The 6,000-nt window shown below is 37.3% G+C and overlaps 1 pseudogene across 1 annotated transcript in view; it reads right to left on the bottom strand.

The window, feature by feature from the left end:
* Window positions 1-271: 271 nt before the first annotated feature.
* LOC306641316 (large ribosomal subunit protein uL23-like) overlaps window positions 272-6,000 on the bottom strand; it is a 40,461-nt pseudogene continuing 34,732 nt past the window's right edge. Inside the window, exon 7 of the transcript XR_013766853.1 lies at window positions 272-906. The product of XR_013766853.1 is annotated as a large ribosomal subunit protein uL23-like (transcript). The remainder of the gene's footprint in view (window positions 907-6,000) is intronic.

Raw genomic sequence — 6,000 nt, 5'->3', positions numbered from 1 at the left:
CACTTTCGAGAACATTCAGGGGACATTCTGGCTATTCACCCTTTGCATGTGACTTTTTAAATTCTGAAACTCCTTATAATCTTTTTAATTTTAAGTATGAAATTCGATAATGGCTTGGTATGGGTCTTTTTCATTTATTGTCCTAGGTTCTCAATAGGATTCATTCGGTCTGAAGATTTGTTGTTCAACTATAGAAAATTTGCATTATTTCTTTAATAATTTTCTCCATATGTTTTTCTTTCTAAATTTAGGTATTAGCACTCAATCTTTGAGTTTTCTTGGTTTTATCTTTGTTTACTTTTTTTATGTTGAAAAAAAGGGGACTATTTAGAATTAGACGGCTGGACTCTGTTTAGATGATCCCGATTTTGTTGGCAACGTTCAAAGAAAGCATCATAACCAGAAGCCAGTGGAACATAGGCCTTCTCTCCATCAGGCCTTCCCAGGTTGTTAACCCTGGCCACATCAATGTCACAGAGCTTCTTTACAGCTTGTTTAATCTGGTGTTTGTTGGCCTCAACATCCACAATGAACACAAGTGTGTTGTGTCTTCAATCTTCTTCGTGGTTGACTCGGTGGCCGGGGTAGTTTGATGGAGCTTAGTGGTCAAGCTTGTTTCTCCTGGGGTGCTCTTCTGAGGATATTTGGGCAGCTGGAAGGTAGGTGACTGCGGATCTTCCTTTTATGGCTGTGGACACCCTTCAACACTGCCTTCTTGGCCTTCAAAGCTTTTATTTTGGCTTCAGCTTTGGGAAGGGCAGGAGCTTCCTTCTTAGCTTTCGGCACCATCTTGGTGAAAAACTTTCTGTTTATTTTCTGAGAGATTTCTTCAAATTTATCATCCAATTCTTCTCCTCAATTTAAAAGTTTTGTTATATTCTGCATTTCCAAGAGTATTTCCTTGTTCTGTAAATACAATATTTTTTAACAAAAACCAAAAAAACAGCTTTAAGTTGGGTATGGCAACCAGGCCTATAATTCCAGCTACTCTGGAGGCTGAGTCAGGAGGATTCCAAGTTTGAGGACAGACTGGGTAACTTAGTAATACCCCATCTCAAAAGAAAAAAGAAAGGAAGGAAGGAAGAAAGGAAAAAGATATTAAATTAAGTTAAAGGACTGCAGATGCAGCTCAGTGGTAGTTGGCTCCAGGTTCAACCCCCAGTACTGGAAACACACACACACACACACACACACATACACATGACAATAATAGCAACTGCAGCTTTATGATCATATTTCATGGGTGCTGTCTTCCTTTATCTCTTTGAGCATGTTGTCACTTTTTATTCAAAAGATTTTTTCCCCCTGCTACCTACTTGCCTCAGTTTCCTCAAGTCCCTTTTGACTATTTATTTTGGTCTCTTTCATATTAGAGACTTTCCTGAAATGTCTGATGATTTGGGACTGTTTACTAACATTTAAGAGTTAGAATTAAAAATGTCACCCAGATCTTAGCCTGTTTGGAGTTTGCCTAACTGTGAGGCTTCACAGTAAGAACTCTGGACACAGTTCAGATTGCTAGCCAATTTCTTCATTAAGAAGTTTTCTAATACAGTTCCACTCAAAGAAATGCACGTGACAAAATAAGATGTTTACACTAGAATGTAAATCTACATATTGCTTATTTCCTCTATTCAGAAAATCTTGCTAAGCAGGTTGGGGTAGATAACTCACAGGGCACTTAGTGATATGGTTGATTTATAATGCACAAAATCCTTATCTTGTTGCAGACCAGTAATAAATACCAGTTTGTAGACCACACATTGGGTAGCAATGCTTTAATCTCTTTCTAAGGAGTGAAACCCTGGATGCCAAAATTCTGGGGCCCAACAGAGCCTAGGAGCTAAATGTATTACTTATAATAAGTTGATTTTCACTTATTCCTAGGAAAAAGTCTCACTTGGGCATAAAATATTATCATCTCTGTACATTGTTGGATTCAGCTTGGTAGAGTTTTGTTAAGGAATATTTGCATTTATAATCTTGAGGGATATTGGTCCTTAGTTTGTGTTTGTGTGTGTGTTTTACTTGTATCTTGTAATATCATTATTGGGTTTTGGAGTCAGAGTAATGTTAGTCTTGCAGAATCAGTTGGCAAGTATTTTATTCTCTTCAAGTTTTTGGAAGCTTTTGCGTAGCATTGGTATTATTCTTGCCTGAATGGTAGAACTCACCAAAGAATTCATATGGATTCTAGAATAGTTTTATCTTAATGGGAAAACTTCACTATGAGTGCAATTTCTTTGATAAAAATAGGTTGAGTTTCTATTTCTTTTGAGCACATTTATGTAGCTTGTCTCTCAACGAATTTTGGTCAATTTCTTTTTGTAGGCAGGAAAGTAAACCAGGTCTCTATTATTATTTTTTTAAAATATTTTTTAGTTATACATACACTACCTTTATTTTATTTATTTATTTTTATGTGGTGCTGAGGATGGAACCCAGTGCCTCACACATGCCAGGCAAGTGCTCTACCACTGAGCTATAACCCCAGCCCCTGTTATGTTATTTTGATTGAAATCAAAAGTTCCTTCCAGTCTACATATTATGTTGTATCAATATATACCATATAAAATATGCTGTTATGATATATTAAATATATTTAGTAGATATAAATCATACTGTCATGCTGTTTTGTGTCCCAACTTTTTCAATGATCTCATATACTAATCCTGTTCAAATACTTTAAAATATTTTTTTTTTGCTGTGCTGGGGATCGAACCCAGGGCCTCTTGCTTGACAGGTAAGCACTCTGCCAACTGAGCTATCTCCCCAGCCCTAAAATATTTTTTATAGTACAATTTAAAAATGAAAATATTTGAATCCTAAAATCCTAAGGCTGTGTCTAATTAATCCAAGGTTAGCAAAATGTTTATTAGTGTGTACTTTTAAATGATTGCATATTGCTTTCTCTAAAGACCTAGACATTTTCTAAAGGAAAACTTTGACAAGCTGCCCATCTATCTCATTGCCAGGGATCTTGTAATTGTTAATTACTGCCACAAATCTCTTGTGCTAAAACACTTGATTAACATTTCCTCTGTGCAGATTAATGAGGTAATTGCATCTGTCTGGTCTCTCATGATTACATGCTGCCACCCAGCCTCCTCCTCCTGGATCCTGTTATCCTACTGAAATCAGTATTCTCAATTTCATGGAAACCTTTCTTACCATCATGGCTGACTCTTAGAGGAAACCAGCGCAAAGCTTTTCAAGGATTGAGGGGGCTCCCAGAACGGAGGCATGTTATTAACTGATTGACCTCTTCCTACTTATTAATTTAGTAATGTCTCCTTGAAGGGATGCCTCCAGGCCACCAGGAGGTTATGTTTGATGTGTAACTGAAGAGACCTGCTAAACACACCCATTTCCCTGGCCTTGGGTTTCATTCCTATACAAAAGAAATTTTGGCATTCAATTTCATTCACTAAGGCCACCATTGCAGCCAGACTTAGGAGCCAGCAAAGCAAACTGTTAGAGTCACACCCAGGGACTTGGACAAACATATCAAATCTCCATATTTATATTGATAAATTTAGCTAGATCCAAGCTTACATTTTTGTCTCCTTGTACTAACACCTCTAGAATATGTCTGTATTCTCCCCAAATTTCTGACAACCCAAGTTGTCCTTCAACTGTTATGTTTTCTCTCTGTACATAGTATTTTCCTCCCTTCAGAAGACCTTGCATTTTTTTCCTCTGAGCTATGCTGGGATTGTTTATTGTTATGGGCTTAGGGGTTTGGTGGGATTCTTGATGTGGGTCTTGAGGAGACAGATTTTTTTTTTTTTTTTTAATTAGCTACTGTTAGCATGTAGATTATATTTAAGTTGTAAGACTGGATGTCACCACCCAGACACTGAGCACAGGACAGGAAAGCAGAGGTGCAAGGTCCATGTACCACACCTAAGAGATCAGGCTGAGGAGGATGAATTAGCAAAAGAAGAACAGCCTTTGAGGTATGAAGAGAGCTGTGATTCCTGGCAGCAAGTAGAGTGTGTTTCAAGGAAAAAAGAGAGATGATTCCTGGCAGCAAGTAGAGTGTGTTTCAAGGAAAAAAGAGAGATCAGTGGACTGTCCACATAAAGGTTACTGGTGATCTTTTTTTTAAAAAAAATACATATATATTTTAAATTATTATATATATATATATTTTTTAGTTGTGATGGACCTTTATTTTATTCATTTATTTATATGTGGTGCTGGAATCAAATCCAGTGTGCCTCACACATGCTGGGCTCTACCACTAAGCCACAATCCCAGCCCCTGTATACATCTTTTGAATCCAACCACTTATCTAACACAATTATTACCAATTTATTACCTATGCAGAAAAAATATTTTCTGAAATGCCAATCTGATCATCTCTTTCCTAATCAACTCTTCTGTGATATCCCATGGGCTTAAGACTTTGTGGAAAGAAGCAAACTCTTTAGCATGGCTTATAGTCATGATCTAGTCCCTGATGAGCCTGATCTCAAAGCTCCAGACATTTTCCACTAGAAAGTTTCTGTTGTGCATATGTTCTGTCCTAGCCAGGAGTGGTGACACACACCTATAATCCTAGAAACCGCGGAAACCGAGGCAGGAGGATCACAAGTTCAAGGCCAGCCTGGTCAATTTAGCAGGATCCTGTCTCAAAATAAGATATAAAATTAAAAGGTCTGGGAGGCTGGGGAGATAGCTCAGTCAGTAGAGTGCTTGCCTTGTAAGCACAAGGCCCTGGGTTCGATCCCCAGCACCAAAAAAAAAAAAAAAAAAAAAAAATTAAAAGGTCTGAAGGTCCGGGGATGTAGCTCAGTGGTACAGCACCCCTGGGTTTAACCCCCAGACAAAAACAAAACAAACAAACAAAAACCCAAAAAACCAAAGCCCTCTTGCTTCTGAGATTCATAAAACTCTATCTAGAATATTCTCTTCACTTCTCTTGTTTGCCTAATTCCTAGGAAACATTAGGTCTTAGCTAAAATTTTACTTTTACTGGGCTGCCTTCTGACCCCTAAAATGGGCCACTTGCTTCTACTGATATGCTCCCTAGCACATACTTGATTGAAATTACTCGTCGAACTTTATTTTCCACTAGCTCCAGGACCCAAGTCCTTTCTTTTTTTTTTTTTTTTTTTTTTTTCGGACCCCAGTCCTTTCACTGCTGCTTTCCAATGCTCGACACATAGGAAAAACTTAATAAACACCTGTTAATTGAATAAATTAATGTTTAATGGTTTTAATGTCCACTGTTCATACTTCCTAATTTGGAACTCTCATTTTGCCTGCTTTCTTAGGTTAGTTGGATACATACTTAAGATTTTTTTAAAAAGGGAACATGACTGGTACTTTTTCCCTAAAGTTCCTTCTGTTTCTCTTGCCATCACACATGCACACATTGGTTCACATGGAACAGCATCTCGAGTTTCACATTTTATTCACTCAAACTTTGTTATAAGCCCTGTTATACTGAAATCTGTAAATGAGGCCCACTTAATTTTGGGTCATTTGTAAGTAATCTGCTTTAATTTATTTGGATGCTTATAAAATCCTCATTACCCCTCTCCAACAAGATAGGTCTAGATGTGGATCTTTCTCCATCAATTTAACATTACATTTTTCTCCATTTTAGGTCTTTTTTTAGATCTAGATATTTTTATTTAATGTGTCTTTGATTTGCTATTACTTCTGTCCAATTTCTTGTAGGTTATTCCTCAGATATTCTCATAATTCTCAGCTTGGATTTTAGCTCATCTCTTGTCCTTTTGCTTGTGTTTTATACAGGCCAGAACTTCTGAATTTCTTATGGAGGATATCAGTTTTCTAAAAGAGGTGTCTGTTTCCCTTGAAATTCACTTTTAGAGATAAGCCAGACTTCTGAATCTTCAGGATTATGTTCCTTTCCATTTTTCTGTATTATTTTTACATCTCTCTTGGAGCAAGTTCTCTTGGCTTGTGATATGGTTCCAGGTTCCCAGGAACTAGAGCAGGTTATGTGCAAGTCAGTAGGGTGGA

The sequence above is a fragment of the Sciurus vulgaris genome (assembly GCF_902686455.1).
Source record: "Sciurus vulgaris genome assembly, chromosome: 12".
NCBI classification, from domain to species: domain Eukaryota; kingdom Metazoa; phylum Chordata; class Mammalia; order Rodentia; family Sciuridae; genus Sciurus; species Sciurus vulgaris.
The sequence above is the reverse complement of the archived record's forward strand: the minus strand, read 5'-3'. Positions and strand labels throughout refer to the sequence as shown.